Source organism: Haemaphysalis longicornis, unplaced genomic scaffold, assembly GCF_048455015.1.
Source record: "Haemaphysalis longicornis isolate Haplotype H1 unplaced genomic scaffold, Haemaphysalis longicornis Haplotype H1 scaffold_10, whole genome shotgun sequence".
Lineage (NCBI taxonomy): Eukaryota > Metazoa > Arthropoda > Arachnida > Ixodida > Ixodidae > Haemaphysalis > Haemaphysalis longicornis.
Window position 1 is genome coordinate 92427795 of NW_027526204.1, and position 17427 is coordinate 92445221.

The 17427-nt window shown below is 47.0% G+C and overlaps 3 non-coding genes across 3 annotated transcripts; all 3 read left to right on the forward strand.

Moving 5' to 3' along the window:
- The first annotated feature begins 3853 nt into the window (after positions 1–3853).
- Trnak-uuu (transfer RNA lysine (anticodon UUU)) lies at positions 3854–3925 on the forward strand. The gene has a single exon. It is a non-coding gene; the product is annotated as a tRNA-Lys (tRNA).
- A 6226-nt stretch (positions 3926–10151) lies between these two features.
- On the forward strand, positions 10152–10223 carry Trnak-uuu (transfer RNA lysine (anticodon UUU)). The gene has a single exon. It is a non-coding gene; the product is annotated as a tRNA-Lys (tRNA).
- A 6712-nt stretch (positions 10224–16935) lies between these two features.
- Positions 16936–17007, forward strand: Trnai-uau (transfer RNA isoleucine (anticodon UAU)). Its single transcript has one exon. It is a non-coding gene; the product is annotated as a tRNA-Ile (tRNA).
- Positions 17008–17427: the final 420 nt, after the last annotated feature.

The following is a 17427-nucleotide window of genomic DNA, read 5'->3' on the forward strand; positions in this document are numbered from 1 at the left end:
GGCATTCGAGATCTAATCGAAAGGCGTGGGTTCGGTTACCACTCTGGGCGCGTGTTTTTCTTTCTTTCTAACGTAATAAATAATTATAATATTAAAAAAAATGTGACGTCATAACGGTTAAAAAAAATTCTAACCATCCCCCTATGCCTTCTTTGGCGTTGTAGACTGCCGGCGTTTCTTTCTGTATTTCCTAACGAGCCCCTCATTTCCAAACCCTATTATCGTGCGAAAGCTTAGCGAGGGCCTCGGTTCTTGCAGCCTTGATGCCAAGGTAGCATAAGAGGGTTTCCCGCCAGTTACCCACTTATGACAGGCTGTAGACGTTCGCGTCACGTCCCCGGGGGTGGAAAAGAAGGTCCCCTTCTCCCCGTGCAGTCTGAGTAGCGCTGGCTACCACCCTCAAGCGTCAGATACAGTTGTAGTATATATAAATACCCCAGAAAGTGAAGGAGGACACAGTCGCCCAGATAGCCGAATTGGTAAGGCATTCGAGATCTAATCGAAAGGCGTGGGTTCGGTCCCCACTCTGGGCGCGTGTTTTTCTTTCTTTCTAACGTAATTAATAATTATAATATTAAAAAAAAATGTGACGTCACTAACGGTTAAAAATAAAATTCTAACCATCCCCCTATGCCTTCTTTGGCTTTGTAGACTGCCGGCGTTTCTTCCTGTATTTCCTAACGAGCCCCTCATTTCCAAACCCTATTATCGTGCGAAAGCTTTGCTAGGGCCTCGGTTCTGGCAGCCTTGATGCCAAGGTAGCATAAGAGGGTTTCCCACCAGTTACCCACTTATGACAGGCTGTAGACGTTCGCGTCACGCCCCCGGGGGTTGAAAAGAAGGTCCCCTTCTCCTCGTGCAGTCTGAGTGGCGCTGGCTACCACCCTCAAGCGTCAGATACAGTTGTAGTAAATATAAATACCCCAGAAAGTGAAGGAAGACAGAGTCGCCCAGATAGCCGAATTGGTAAGGCATTCGAGATCTAATCGAAAGGCGTGGGTTCGGTCCCCACTCTGGGCGCGTGTTTTTCTTTCTTTCTAACGTAATTAATAATTATAATATTAAAAAAAATGTGACGTCATAACGGTTAAAAAAAATTCTAACCATCCCCCTATGCCTTCTTTGGCGTTGTAGACTGCCGGCGTTTCTTTCTGTATTTCCTAACGAGCACCTCATTTCCAAACCCTATTATCGTGCGAAAGCTTAGCGAGGGCCTCGGTTCTGCCAGCCTTGATGCCAAGGTAGCATAAGAGGGTTTCCCGCCAGTTACCCACTTATGACAGGCTGAAGACGTTCGCGTCACGCCCCCGCGGGTTGAAAAGAAGGTCCCCTTCTCCCCATGCAGTCTGAGTAGCGCTGGCTACCACCCTCAAGCGTCAGATACAGTTGTAGTAAATATAAATACCCCAGAAAGTGAAGGAGGACACAGTCGCCCAGATAGCCGAATTGGTAAGGCATTCGAGATCTAATCGAAAGGCGTGGGTTCGGTACCCACTCTGGGCACGTGTTTTTCTTTCTTTCTAACGTAATTAATAATTATAATATTAAAAAAAAATGTGACGGCACTAACGGTTAAAAAAAATTCTAACCATCCCCCTATGCCTTCTTTGGCGTTGTAGACTGCCGGCGTTTCTTTCTGTATTTCCTAACGAGCCCCTCATTTCCAAACCCTATTATCGTGCGAAAGCTTAGCGAGGGACTCGGTTCTGGCAGCCTTGATGCCAAGGTAGCATAAGAGGGTTTCCCGCCAGTTACCCACTTATGACAGGCTGTAGACGTTCGCGTAATGCCCCCGGGGGTTGAAAAGAAGGTCCCCTTCTCCCCGTGCAGTACGAGTGGCGCTGGCTACCACCCTCAAGCGTCAGATACAGTTGTAGTAAATATAAATACCCCAGAAAGTGAAGGAGGACACAGTCGCCCAGATAGCCGAATTGGTAAGGCATTCGAGATCTAATCGAAAGGCGTGGGTTCGGTCCCCACTCTGGGCGCGTGTTTTTCTTTCTTTCTAACGTAATTAATAATTATAATATTAAAAAAAATGTGACATCACTAATGGTTAAAAAAAAATTCTAACCATCCCCCTATGCCTTCTTTGGCGTTGTAGACTGCCGGCGTTTCTTTCTGTGTTTCCTAACGAGCCCCTCATTTCCAAACCCTATTATCGTGCGAAAGCTTAGCGAGGGCCTCGGTTTTGGCAACCTTGATGCCAAGGTAGCATAAGAGGGTTTCCCGCCAGTTACCCACTTATGACAGGCTGTAGACGTTCGCGTCACGCCCCCGGGGGTTGAAAAAAGTTCCCCTTCTCCCCGTGCAGTCTTAGTGGCGCTGGCTACCACCCTCAAGCGTCAGATACAGTTGTAGTAATTATAAATACCCCAGAATGTGAAGGAGGACACAGTCGCCCAGATTGCCAAATTGGTAAGGCATTCGAGATCTAATCGAAAGGCGTGGGTTCGGTCCCCACTCTGGGCGCGTGTTTTTCTTTCTTTCTAACGTAATTAATAATTATAATATTAAAAAAAATGTGAGATCACTAATGGTTAAAAAAAAATTCTAACCATCCCCCTATGCCTTCTTTGGCGTTGTAGACTGCCGGCGTTTCTTTCTGTGTTTCCTAACGAGCCCCTCATTTCCAAACCCTATTATCGTGCGAAAGCTTAGCGAGGGCCTCGGTTTTGGCAACCTTGATTGCAAGGTAGCCTAAGAGGGTTTCCCGCCAGTTACCCACTTATGACAGGCTGTAGACGTTCGCGTCACGCCCCCGGGGGTTGAAAAAAAGTTCCCCTTCTCCCCGTGCAGTCTTAGTGGCGCTGGCTACCACCCTCAAGCGTCAGATACAGTTGTAGTAATTATAAATACCCCAGAATGTGAAGGAGGACACAGTCGCCCAGATTGCCAAATTGGTAAGGCATTCGAGATCTAATCGAAAGGCGTGGGTTCGGTCCCCACTCTGGGCGCGTGTTTTTCTTTCTTTCTAACGTAATTAATAATTATAATATTAAAAAAAAATGTGACGTCATAACGGTTAAAAAAATTCTAACCATCCCCCTATGCCTTCTTTGGTGTTGTAGACTGCCAGCGTTTCTTTCTGTATTTCCTAACGAGCCCCTCATTTCCAAACCGTATTATCGTGCGAAAGCTTAGCTAGGGCCTCGGTTCTGGCAGCCTTGATGCCAATGTAGCATAAGAGGGTTTCCCGCCAGTTACCCACTTATGACAGGCTGTAGACGTTCGCGTCACGCCCACGGGGATTGAAAAGAAGGTCCCCTTCTCCCCGTGCAGTCTGAGTGGCGCTGGCTACCACCCTCAAGCGTCAGATACAGTTGTAGTAAATATAAATACCCCAGAAAGTGAAGGAGGGCACAGTCGCCCAGATAGCCAAATTGGTAAGGCATTCGAGATCTAATTGAAAGGCGTGGGTGTGGTCCCCACTCTGGGCGCGTATTTTTCTTTCTTTCTAACGTAATTAACAATTATAATATTAAAAAAAAATGTGACGTCACTAACGGTTAAAAAAAATTCTAACCATCCCCCTATGCCTTCTTTGGCGTTGTAGACTGCCAGCGTTTCTTTCTGTATTTCCTAACGAGCCCCTCATTTCCAAACCGTATTATCGTGCGAAAGCTTAGCTAGGGCCTCGGTTCTGGCAGCCTTGATGCCAAGGTAGCATAAGAGGGTTTCCCGCCAGTTACCCACTTATGACAGGCTGTAGACGTTCGCGTCACGCCCCCGGGGGTTGAAAAGAAGGTCCCCTTCTCCCCGTGCAGTCTGAGTGGCGCTGGCTACCACCCTCAAGCGTCAGATACAGTGTTAGTAAATATAAATACCCCAGAAAGTGAAGGAGGACACAGTCGCCCAGATAGCCGAATTGGTAAGGCATTCGAGATTTAATCGAAAGGCGTGGGTTCGGTCCCCACTCTGAGCGCGTGTTTTTCTTTTTTTCTAACGTAATTAATAATTTGAATATTAAAAAAAATGTGACGTCAATAACGGTAAAAAAAAAATTCTAATCATCCCCCTATGCCTTCTTTGGCATTGTACACTGCCGGCGTTTCTTTTTGTATTTCCTAACGAGCCCCTCATTTCTAAAACCTATTATCGTGCGAAAGCTTAGCGAGGGCCTCGGTTCTGGCAGCCTTGATGCCAAGGTAGCATAAGAGGGTTTCCCGCCAGTTACCCACTTATGACAGGCTGTAGACGTTCGCGTCAAGCCCCCTGGGGTTAAAAAGAAGGTTTCCTTCTCCCCGTGCAGTCTGATTGGCGCTGGCTACCACCCTCAAGCGTCAGATACAGTTGTAGTAAATATAATACCCCATAAAGTGAAGGAGAACACAGTCGCCCAGATAGCCGAATTGGTAAGGCATTCAAGATCTAATCGAAAGGCGTGGGTTCGGTCCCCACTCTGGGCGCGTGTTTTTCTTTCTTTCTAACGTAATTAATAATTATATTATTAAAAAAAATGTGACGTCATTAACGGTTAAAAAAAATTCTAACCATCATCCTATGCCTTCTGTGGCGTTGTAGACTGCCGGCGTTTCTTTCTGTATTTCCTAACGAGCCCCTCATTTCCAAACCCTATTATCGTGCGAAAGCTTAGCGAGGGCCTCGGTTGTGGCAGCCTTGATGCCAAGGTAGCATAAGAGGGTTTCCCGCCAGTTACCCACTTATGACAGTCTATAGACGTTCGCGTCACGCCCCCGCGGGTTGAAAAGAAGGTCCCCTTCTCCCCATGCAGTCTGAGTAGCGCTGGCTACCACCCTCAAGCGTCAGATACAGTTGTAGTAAATATAAATACCCCAGAAAGTGAAGGAGGACACAGTCGCCCAGATAGCCGAATTGGTAAGGCATTCGAGATCTAATCGAAAGGCGTGGGTTCGGTACCCACTCTGGGCACGTGTTTTTCTTTCTTTCTAACGTAATTAATAATTATAATATTAAAAAAAAATGTGACGGCACTAACGGTTAAAAAAAATTCTTACCATCCCCCTATGCCTTCTTTGGCGTTGTAGACTGCCGGCGTTTCTTTCTGTATTTCCTAACGAGCCCCTCATTTCCAAACCCTATTATCGTGCGAAAGCTTAGCGAGGGACTCGGTTCTGGCAGCCTTGATGCCAAGGTAGCATAAGAGGGTTTCCCGCCAGTTACCCACTTATGACAGGCTGTAGACGTTCGCGTAATGCCCCCGGGGGTTGAAAAGAAGGTCCCCTTCTCCCCGTGCAGTACGAGTGGCGCTGGCTACCACCCTCAAGCGTCAGATACAGTTGTAGTAAATATAAATACTCCAGAAAGTGAAGGAGGACACAGTCGCCCAGATAGCCGAATTGGTAAGGCATTCGAGATCTAATCGAAAGGCGTGGGTTCGGTACCCACTCTGGGCACGTGTTTTTCTTTCTTTCTAACGTAATTAATAATTATAATATTAAAAAAAAATGTGACGGCACTAACGGTTAAAAAAAATTCTTACCATCCCCCTATGCCTTCTTTGGCGTTGTAGACTGCCGGCGTTTCTTTCTGTATTTCCTAACGAGCCCCTCATTTCCAAACCCTATTATCGTGCGAAAGCTTAGCGAGGGCCTCGGTTCTGGCAGCCTTGATGCCAAGGTAGCATAAGAGGGTTTCCCGCCAGTTACACACTTATGACAGGCTGTAGACGTTCGCGTAATGCCCCCGGGGGTTGAAAAGAAGGTCCCCTTCTCCCCGTGCAGTACGAGTGGCGCTGGCTACCACCCTCAAGCGTCAGATACAGTTGTAGTAAATATAAATACCCCAGAAAGTGAAGGAGGACACAGTCGCCCAGATAGCCGAATTGGTAAGGCATTCGAGATCTAATCGAAAGGCGTGGGTTCGGTCCCTACTCTGGGCGCGTGTTTTTCTTTCTTTCTAACGTAATTAATAATTATAATATTAAAAAAAAATGTGACGTCACTAACGGTTAAAAAAAATTCTAACCATCCCCCTATGCCTTCTTTGGCGTTGTAGACTGCCGGCGTTTCTTTCTGTATTTGCTAACGAGCCCCTCATTTCCAAACCCTATTATCGTGCGAAAGCTTAGCGAGGGCCTCGGTTGTGGCAGCCTTGATGCCAAGGTAGCATAAGAGGGTTTTCCGCCAGTTACCCACTTATGACAGGCTGTAGACGTTCGCGTCACGCCCCCGGGGGTTGAAAATAAGGTCCCCTTCTCCCCGTGCAGTCTGAGTGGTGCTGGCTACCACCCTCAAGCGTCAGATACAGTTTTAGTAAATATAAATACCCCAGAAAGTAAAGCAGGACACAATCGCCCAGATAGCCGAAGTGGTAAGGCATTCGAGATCTAATCGAAAGGCGTGGGTTCGGTTACCACTCTGGGCGCGTGTTTTTCTTTCTTTCTAACGTAATAAATAATTATAATATTAAAAAAAATGTGACGTCATAACGGTTAAAAAAAATTCTAACCATCCCCCTATGCCTTCTTTGGCGTTGTAGACTGCCGGCGTTTCTTTCTGTATTTCCTAACGAGCCCCTCATTTCCAAACCCTATTATCGTGCGAAAGCTTAGCGAGGGCCTCGGTTCTTGCAGCCTTGATGCCAAGGTAGCATAAGAGGGTTTCCCGCCAGTTACCCACTTATGACAGGCTGTAGACGTTCGCGTCACGTCCCCGGGGGTGGAAAAGAAGGTCCCCTTCTCCCCGTGCAGTCTGAGTAGCGCTGGCTACCACCCTCAAGCGTCAGATACAGTTGTAGTATATATAAATACCCCAGAAAGTGAAGGAGGACACAGTCGCCCAGATAGCCGAATTGGTAAGGCATTCGAGATCTAATCGAAAGGCGTGGGTTCGGTCCCCACTCTGGGCGCGTGTTTTTCTTTCTTTCTAACGTAATTAATAATTATAATATTAAAAAAAAATGTGACGTCACTAACGGTTAAAAATAAAATTCTAACCATCCCCCTATGCCTTCTTTGGCTTTGTAGACTGCCGGCGTTTCTTCCTGTATTTCCTAACGAGCCCCTCATTTCCAAACCCTATTATCGTGCGAAAGCTTTGCTAGGGCCTCGGTTCTGGCAGCCTTGATGCCAAGGTAGCATAAGAGGGTTTCCCACCAGTTACCCACTTATGACAGGCTGTAGACGTTCGCGTCACGCCCCCGGGGGTTGAAAAGAAGGTCCCCTTCTCCTCGTGCAGTCTGAGTGGCGCTGGCTACCACCCTCAAGCGTCAGATACAGTTGTAGTAAATATAAATACCCCAGAAAGTGAAGGAAGACAGAGTCGCCCAGATAGCCGAATTGGTAAGGCATTCGAGATCTAATCGAAAGGCGTGGGTTCGGTCCCCACTCTGGGCGCGTGTTTTTCTTTCTTTCTAACGTAATTAATAATTATAATATTAAAAAAAATGTGACGTCATAACGGTTAAAAAAAATTCTAACCATCCCCCTATGCCTTCTTTGGCGTTGTAGACTGCCGGCGTTTCTTTCTGTATTTCCTAACGAGCACCTCATTTCCAAACCCTATTATCGTGCGAAAGCTTAGCGAGGGCCTCGGTTCTGCCAGCCTTGATGCCAAGGTAGCATAAGAGGGTTTCCCGCCAGTTACCCACTTATGACAGGCTGAAGACGTTCGCGTCACGCCCCCGCGGGTTGAAAAGAAGGTCCCCTTCTCCCCATGCAGTCTGAGTAGCGCTGGCTACCACCCTCAAGCGTCAGATACAGTTGTAGTAAATATAAATACCCCAGAAAGTGAAGGAGGACACAGTCGCCCAGATAGCCGAATTGGTAAGGCATTCGAGATCTAATCGAAAGGCGTGGGTTCGGTACCCACTCTGGGCACGTGTTTTTCTTTCTTTCTAACGTAATTAATAATTATAATATTAAAAAAAAATGTGACGGCACTAACGGTTAAAAAAAATTCTAACCATCCCCCTATGCCTTCTTTGGCGTTGTAGACTGCCGGCGTTTCTTTCTGTATTTCCTAACGAGCCCCTCATTTCCAAACCCTATTATCGTGCGAAAGCTTAGCGAGGGACTCGGTTCTGGCAGCCTTGATGCCAAGGTAGCATAAGAGGGTTTCCCGCCAGTTACCCACTTATGACAGGCTGTAGACGTTCGCGTAATGCCCCCGGGGGTTGAAAAGAAGGTCCCCTTCTCCCCGTGCAGTACGAGTGGCGCTGGCTACCACCCTCAAGCGTCAGATACAGTTGTAGTAAATATAAATACCCCAGAAAGTGAAGGAGGACACAGTCGCCCAGATAGCCGAATTGGTAAGGCATTCGAGATCTAATCGAAAGGCGTGGGTTCGGTCCCCACTCTGGGCGCGTGTTTTTCTTTCTTTCTAACGTAATTAATAATTATAATATTAAAAAAAATGTGACATCACTAATGGTTAAAAAAAAATTCTAACCATCCCCCTATGCCTTCTTTGGCGTTGTAGACTGCCGGCGTTTCTTTCTGTGTTTCCTAACGAGCCCCTCATTTCCAAACCCTATTATCGTGCGAAAGCTTAGCGAGGGCCTCGGTTTTGGCAACCTTGATGCCAAGGTAGCATAAGAGGGTTTCCCGCCAGTTACCCACTTATGACAGGCTGTAGACGTTCGCGTCACGCCCCCGGGGGTTGAAAAAAGTTCCCCTTCTCCCCGTGCAGTCTTAGTGGCGCTGGCTACCACCCTCAAGCGTCAGATACAGTTGTAGTAATTATAAATACCCCAGAATGTGAAGGAGGACACAGTCGCCCAGATTGCCAAATTGGTAAGGCATTCGAGATCTAATCGAAAGGCGTGGGTTCGGTCCCCACTCTGGGCGCGTGTTTTTCTTTCTTTCTAACGTAATTAATAATTATAATATTAAAAAAAATGTGAGATCACTAATGGTTAAAAAAAAATTCTAACCATCCCCCTATGCCTTCTTTGGCGTTGTAGACTGCCGGCGTTTCTTTCTGTGTTTCCTAACGAGCCCCTCATTTCCAAACCCTATTATCGTGCGAAAGCTTAGCGAGGGCCTCGGTTTTGGCAACCTTGATTGCAAGGTAGCCTAAGAGGGTTTCCCGCCAGTTACCCACTTATGACAGGCTGTAGACGTTCGCGTCACGCCCCCGGGGGTTGAAAAAAAGTTCCCCTTCTCCCCGTGCAGTCTTAGTGGCGCTGGCTACCACCCTCAAGCGTCAGATACAGTTGTAGTAATTATAAATACCCCAGAATGTGAAGGAGGACACAGTCGCCCAGATTGCCAAATTGGTAAGGCATTCGAGATCTAATCGAAAGGCGTGGGTTCGGTCCCCACTCTGGGCGCGTGTTTTTCTTTCTTTCTAACGTAATTAATAATTATAATATTAAAAAAAAATGTGACGTCATAACGGTTAAAAAAATTCTAACCATCCCCCTATGCCTTCTTTGGTGTTGTAGACTGCCAGCGTTTCTTTCTGTATTTCCTAACGAGCCCCTCATTTCCAAACCGTATTATCGTGCGAAAGCTTAGCTAGGGCCTCGGTTCTGGCAGCCTTGATGCCAATGTAGCATAAGAGGGTTTCCCGCCAGTTACCCACTTATGACAGGCTGTAGACGTTCGCGTCACGCCCACGGGGATTGAAAAGAAGGTCCCCTTCTCCCCGTGCAGTCTGAGTGGCGCTGGCTACCACCCTCAAGCGTCAGATACAGTTGTAGTAAATATAAATACCCCAGAAAGTGAAGGAGGGCACAGTCGCCCAGATAGCCAAATTGGTAAGGCATTCGAGATCTAATTGAAAGGCGTGGGTGTGGTCCCCACTCTGGGCGCGTATTTTTCTTTCTTTCTAACGTAATTAACAATTATAATATTAAAAAAAAATGTGACGTCACTAACGGTTAAAAAAAATTCTAACCATCCCCCTATGCCTTCTTTGGCGTTGTAGACTGCCAGCGTTTCTTTCTGTATTTCCTAACGAGCCCCTCATTTCCAAACCGTATTATCGTGCGAAAGCTTAGCTAGGGCCTCGGTTCTGGCAGCCTTGATGCCAAGGTAGCATAAGAGGGTTTCCCGCCAGTTACCCACTTATGACAGGCTGTAGACGTTCGCGTCACGCCCCCGGGGGTTGAAAAGAAGGTCCCCTTCTCCCCGTGCAGTCTGAGTGGCGCTGGCTACCACCCTCAAGCGTCAGATACAGTGTTAGTAAATATAAATACCCCAGAAAGTGAAGGAGGACACAGTCGCCCAGATAGCCGAATTGGTAAGGCATTCGAGATTTAATCGAAAGGCGTGGGTTCGGTCCCCACTCTGAGCGCGTGTTTTTCTTTTTTTCTAACGTAATTAATAATTTGAATATTAAAAAAAATGTGACGTCAATAACGGTAAAAAAAAAATTCTAATCATCCCCCTATGCCTTCTTTGGCATTGTACACTGCCGGCGTTTCTTTTTGTATTTCCTAACGAGCCCCTCATTTCTAAAACCTATTATCGTGCGAAAGCTTAGCGAGGGCCTCGGTTCTGGCAGCCTTGATGCCAAGGTAGCATAAGAGGGTTTCCCGCCAGTTACCCACTTATGACAGGCTGTAGACGTTCGCGTCAAGCCCCCTGGGGTTAAAAAGAAGGTTTCCTTCTCCCCGTGCAGTCTGATTGGCGCTGGCTACCACCCTCAAGCGTCAGATACAGTTGTAGTAAATATAATACCCCATAAAGTGAAGGAGAACACAGTCGCCCAGATAGCCGAATTGGTAAGGCATTCAAGATCTAATCGAAAGGCGTGGGTTCGGTCCCCACTCTGGGCGCGTGTTTTTCTTTCTTTCTAACGTAATTAATAATTATATTATTAAAAAAAATGTGACGTCATTAACGGTTAAAAAAAATTCTAACCATCATCCTATGCCTTCTGTGGCGTTGTAGACTGCCGGCGTTTCTTTCTGTATTTCCTAACGAGCCCCTCATTTCCAAACCCTATTATCGTGCGAAAGCTTAGCGAGGGCCTCGGTTGTGGCAGCCTTGATGCCAAGGTAGCATAAGAGGGTTTCCCGCCAGTTACCCACTTATGACAGTCTATAGACGTTCGCGTCACGCCCACGCGGGTTGAAAAGAAGGTCCCCTTCTCCCCATGCAGTCTGAGTAGCGCTGGCTACCACCCTCAAGCGTCAGATACAGTTGTAGTAAATATAAATACCCCAGAAAGTGAAGGAGGACACAGTCGCCCAGATAGCCGAATTGGTAAGGCATTCGAGATCTAATCGAAAGGCGTGGGTTCGGTACCCACTCTGGGCACGTGTTTTTCTTTCTTTCTAACGTAATTAATAATTATAATATTAAAAAAAAATGTGACGGCACTAACGGTTAAAAAAAATTCTTACCATCCCCCTATGCCTTCTTTGGCGTTGTAGACTGCCGGCGTTTCTTTCTGTATTTCCTAACGAGCCCCTCATTTCCAAACCCTATTATCGTGCGAAAGCTTAGCGAGGGACTCGGTTCTGGCAGCCTTGATGCCAAGGTAGCATAAGAGGGTTTCCCGCCAGTTACCCACTTATGACAGGCTGTAGACGTTCGCGTAATGCCCCCGGGGGTTGAAAAGAAGGTCCCCTTCTCCCCGTGCAGTACGAGTGGCGCTGGCTACCACCCTCAAGCGTCAGATACAGTTGTAGTAAATATAAATACTCCAGAAAGTGAAGGAGGACACAGTCGCCCAGATAGCCGAATTGGTAAGGCATTCGAGATCTAATCGAAAGGCGTGGGTTCGGTCCCCACTCTGGGCGCGTGTTTTTCTTTCTTTCTAACGTAATTAATAATTATAATATTAAAAAAAATGTGACATCACTAACGGTTAAAAAAAAATTCTAACCATCCCCCTATGCCTTCTTTGGCGTTGTAGACTGCCGGCGTTTCTTTCTGTGTTTCCTAACGAGCCCCTCATTTCAAAACCCTATTATCGTGCGAAAGCTTAGCGAGGGCCTCGGTTTTGGCAACCTTGATGCCAAGGTAGCATAAGAGGGTTTCCCGCCAGTTACCCACTTATGACAGGCTGTAGACGTTCGCGTCACGCCCCCGGGGGTTGAAAAAAAGTTCCCCTTCTCCCCGTGCAGTCTTAGTGGCGCTGGCTACCACCCTCAAGCGTCAGATACAGTTGTAGTAATTATAAATACCCCAGAATGTGAAGGAGGACACAGTCGCCCAGATTGCCAAATTGGTAAGGCATTCGAGATCTAATCGAAAGGCGTGGGTTCGGTCCCCACTCTGGGCGCGTGTTTTTCTTTCTTTCTAACGTAATTAATAATTATAATATTAAAAAAAAATGTGACGTCACTAACGGTTAAAAAAAATTCTAACCATCCCCCTATGCCTTCTTTGGCGTTGTAGACTGCCGGCGTTTCTTTCTGTATTTCCTAACGAGCACCTCATTTCCAAACCCTATTATCGTGCGAAAGCTTAGCGAGGGCCTCGGTTCTGCCAGCCTTGATGCCAAGGTAGCATAAGAGGGTTTCCCGCCAGTTACCCACTTATGACAGGCTGAAGACGTTCGCGTCACGCCCCCAGGGGTTGAAAAGAAGGTCCCCTTCTCCCCGTGCAGTCTGAGTGGCGCTGGCTACCACCCTCAAGCGTCAGATACAGTTGTAGTAAATATAAATACCCAGGAAAGTGAAGGAGGACACAGTCGCCCAGATAGCCGAATTGGTAAGGCATTCGAGATCTAATCGAAAGGCATGGGTTCGGTCCCCACTCTGGGCACGTGTTTTTCTTTCTTTCTAACGTAATAATTAATTATAATATTAAAAAAAATGTGACGTCACTAACGGTTAAAAAAAATTCTAACCATCCCCCTATGCCTTCTTTGGCGTTGTAGACTGCCGGCGCTTCTTTCTGTATTTCCTAACGAGCCCCTCATTTCCAAACCCTATTATCGTGCGAAAGCTTAGCGAGGGCCTCGGTTCTGGCAGCCTTGATGCCAAGGTAGCATAAGAGGGTTTCCCGCCAGTTACACACTTATGACAGGCTGTAGACGTTCGCGTAATGCCCCCGGGGGTTGAAAAGAAGGTCCCCTTCTCCCCGTGCAGTACGAGTGGCGCTGGCTACCACCCTCAAGCGTCAGATACAGTTGTAGTAAATATAAATACCCCAGAAAGTGAAGGAGGACACAGTCGCCCAGATAGCCGAATTGGTAAGGCATTCGAGATCTAATCGAAAGGCGTGGGTTCGGTCCCTACTCTGGGCGCGTGTTTTTCTTTCTTTCTAACGTAATTAATAATTATAATATTAAAAAAAAATGTGACGTCACTAACGGTTAAAAAAAATTCTAACCATCCCCCTATGCCTTCTTTGGCGTTGTAGACTGCCGGCGTTTCTTTCTGTATTTGCTAACGAGCCCCTCATTTCCAAACCCTATTATCGTGCGAAAGCTTAGCGAGGGCCTCGGTTGTGGCAGCCTTGATGCCAAGGTAGCATAAGAGGGTTTTCCGCCAGTTACCCACTTATGACAGGCTGTAGACGTTCGCGTCACGCCCCCGGGGGTTGAAAATAAGGTCCCCTTCTCCCCGTGCAGTCTGAGTGGTGCTGGCTACCACCCTCAAGCGTCAGATACAGTTTTAGTAAATATAAATACCCCAGAAAGTAAAGCAGGACACAATCGCCCAGATAGCCGAAGTGGTAAGGCATTCGAGATCTAATCGAAAGGCGTGGGTTCGGTTACCACTCTGGGCGCGTGTTTTTCTTTCTTTCTAACGTAATAAATAATTATAATATTAAAAAAAATGTGACGTCATAACGGTTAAAAAAAATTCTAACCATCCCCCTATGCCTTCTTTGGCATTGTAGACTGCCGGCGTTTCTTTCTGTATTTCCTAACGAGCCCCTCATTTCCAAACCCTATTATCGTGCGAAAGCTTAGCGAGGGCCTCGGTTCTTGCAGCCTTGATGCCAAGGTAGCATAAGAGGGTTTCCCGCCAGTTACCCACTTATGACAGGCTGTAGACGTTCGCGTCACGTCCCCGGGGGTGGAAAAGAAGGTCCCCTTCTCCCCGTGCAGTCTGAGTAGCGCTGGCTACCACCCTCAAGCGTCAGATACAGTTGTAGTATATATAAATACCCCAGAAAGTGAAGGAGGACACAGTCGCCCAGATAGCCGAATTGGTAAGGCATTCGAGATCTAATCGAAAGGCGTGGGTTCGGTCCCCACTCTGGGCGCGTGTTTTTCTTTCTTTCTAACGTAATTAATAATTATAATATTAAAAAAAAATGTGACGTCACTAACGGTTAAAAAAAAAATTCTAACCATCCCCCTATGCCTTCTTTGGCTTTGTAGACTGCCGGCGTTTCTTCCTGTATTTCCTAACGAGCCCCTCATTTCCAAACCCTATTATCGTGCGAAAGCTTTGCTAGGGCCTCGGTTCTGGCAGCCTTGATGCCAAGGTAGCATAAGAGGGTTTCCCACCAGTTACCCACTTATGACAGGCTGTAGACGTTCGCGTCACGCCCCCGGGGGTTGAAAAGAAGGTCCCCTTCTCCTCGTGCAGTCTGAGTGGCGCTGGCTACCACCCTCAAGCGTCAGATACAGTTGTAGTAAATATAAATACCCCAGAAAGTGAAGGAAGACACAGTCGCCCAGATAGCCGAATTGGTAAGGCATTCGAGATCTAATCGAAAGGCGTGGGTTCGGTCCCCACTCTGGGCGCGTGTTTTTCTTTCTTTCTAACGTAATTAATAATTATAATATTAAAAAAAAAATGTGACGTCATAACGGTTAAAAAAAATTCTAACCATCCCCCTATGCCTTCTTTGGTGTTGTAGACTGCCAGCGTTTCTTTCTGTATTTCCTAACGAGCCCCTCATTTCCAAACCGTATTATCGTGCGAAAGCTTAGCTAGGGCCTCGGTTCTGGCAGCCTTGATGCCAATGTAGCATAAGAGGGTTTCCCGCCAGTTACCCACTTATGACAGGCTGTAGACGTTCGCGTCACGCCCACGGGGATTGAAAAGAAGGTCCCCTTCTCCCCGGGCAGTCTGAGTGGCGCTGGCTACCACCCTCAAGCGTCAGATACAGTTGTAGTAAATATAAATACCCCAGAAAGTGAAGGAGGGCACAGTCGCCCAGATAGCCGAATTGGTAAGGCATTCGAGATCTAATCGAAAGGCGTGGGTTCGGTCCCCACTCTGGGCGCGTGTTTTTCTTTCTTTCTAACGTAATTAATAATTATAATATTAAAAAAAAATGTGACGTCATAACGGTTAAAAAAAATTCTAACCATCCCCCTATGCCTTCTTTGGTGTTGTAGACTGCCAGCGTTTCTTTCTGTATTTCCTAACGAGCCCCTCATTTCCAAACCGTATTATCGTGCGAAAGCTTAGCTAGGGCCTCGGTTCTGGCAGCCTTGATGCCAATGTAGCATAAGAGGGTTTCCCGCCAGTTACCCACTTATGACAGGCTGTAGACGTTCGCGTCACGCCCACGGGGATTGAAAAGAAGGTCCCCTTCTCCCCGTGCAGTCTGAGTGGCGCTGGCTACCACCCTCAAGCGTCAGATACAGTTGTAGTAAATATAAATACCCCAGAAAGTGAAGGAGGGCACAGTCGCCCAGATAGCCAAATTGGTAAGGCATTCGAGATCTAATTGAAAGGCGTGGGTTCGGTCCCCACTCTGGGCGCGTATTTTTCTTTCTTTCTAACGTAATTAACAATTATAATATTAAAAAAAAATGTGACGTCACTAACGGTTAAAAAAAATTCTAACCATCCCCCTATGCCTTCTTTGGCGTTGTAGACTGCCAGCGTTTCTTTCTGTATTTCCTAACGAGCCCCTCATTTCCAAACCGTATTATCGTGCGAAAGCTTAGCTAGGGCCTCGGTTCTGGCAGCCTTGATGCCAAGGTAGCATAAGAGGGTTTCCCGCCAGTTACCCACTTATGACAGGCTGTAGACGTTCGCGTCACGCCCCCGGGGGTTGAAAAGAAGGTCCCCTTCTCCCCGTGCAGTCTGAGTGGCGCTGGCTACCACCCTCAAGCGTCAGATACAGTGTTAGTAAATATAAATACCCCAGAAAGTGAAGGAGGACACAGTCGCCCAGATAGCCGAATTGGTAAGGCATTCGAGATTTAATCGGAAGGCATGGGTTCGGTCCCCACTCTGAGCGCGTGTTTTTCTTTTTTTCTAACGTAATTAATAATTTGAATATTAAAAAAAATGTGACGTCAATAACGGTAAAAAAAAAATTCTAATCATCCCCCTATGCCTTCTTTGGCATTGTACACTGCCGGCGTTTCTTTTTGTATTTCCTAACGAGCCCCTCATTTCTAAAACCTATTATCGTGCGAAAGCTTAGCGAGGGCCTCGGTTCTGGCAGCCTTGATGCCAAGGTAGCATAAGAGGGTTTCCCGCCAGTTACCCACTTATGACAGGCTGTAGACGTTCGCGTCAAGCCCCCTGGGGTTAAAAAGAAGGTTTCCTTCTCCCCGTGCAGTCTGATTGGCGCTGGCTACCACCCTCAAGCGTCAGATACAGTTGTAGTAAATATAATACCCCATAAAGTGAAGGAGAACACAGTCGCCCAGATAGCCGAATTGGTAAGGCATTCGAGATCTAATCGAAAGGCGTGGGTTCGGTCCCCACTCTGGGCGCGTGTTTTTCTTTCTTTCTAACGTAATTAATAATTATATTATTAAAAAAAATGTGACATCACTAACGGTTAAAAAAAATTCTAACCATCTCCCTATGCCTTCTTTGGCGTTGTAGACTGCCGGCGTTTCTTTCTGTATTTCCTAACGAGCCCCTCATTTCCAAACCCTATTATCGTGCGAAAGCTTAGCGAGGGCCTCGGTTGTGGCAGCCTTGATTCCAAGGTAGCGTAAGAGAGTTTCCCGCCAGTTACCCACTTATGACAGGCTGTAGACGTTCGCGTCACGCCCCCGGGGGTTGAAAAGAAGGTCCCCTTCTCCCCGTGCAGTCTGAGTGGCGCTGGCTACCACCCTCAAGCGTCAGATATAGTGTTAGTAAATATAAATACCCCAGGAAGTGAAGGAGGACACAGTCGCCCAGATAGCCGAATTGGTAAGGCATTCGAGATATAATCGAAAGGCGTGGGTTCGGTCCCCACTCTGGGCGCGTGTTTTTCTTTCTTTCTAACATAATTAATAATTTTAATATAAAAAAAAAATGTGACGTCGCTAACGGTTAAAAAAAATTCTAACCATCCCCCTATGCCTTCTTTGGCATTGTAGACTGCCGGCGTTTCTTTTTGTATTTCCTGACGAGCCCCTCATTTCCAAACCCTATTATCGTGCGAAAGCTTAGCGAGGGACTCGGTTCTGGCAGCCTTGATGCTAAGATAGCATAAGAGGGTTTCCCGCCAGTTACCCACTTATGACAGGCTGTAGACGTTCGCGTCAGGCCCCCGGGGTTGAAAAGAAGTTCCCCTTCTCCCCGTGCAGTCTTAGTGGCGCTGGCTACCACCCTCAAGCGTCAGATACAGTTGTAGTAATTATAAATACCCCAGAAAGTGAAGGAGGACACAGTCGCCCAGAT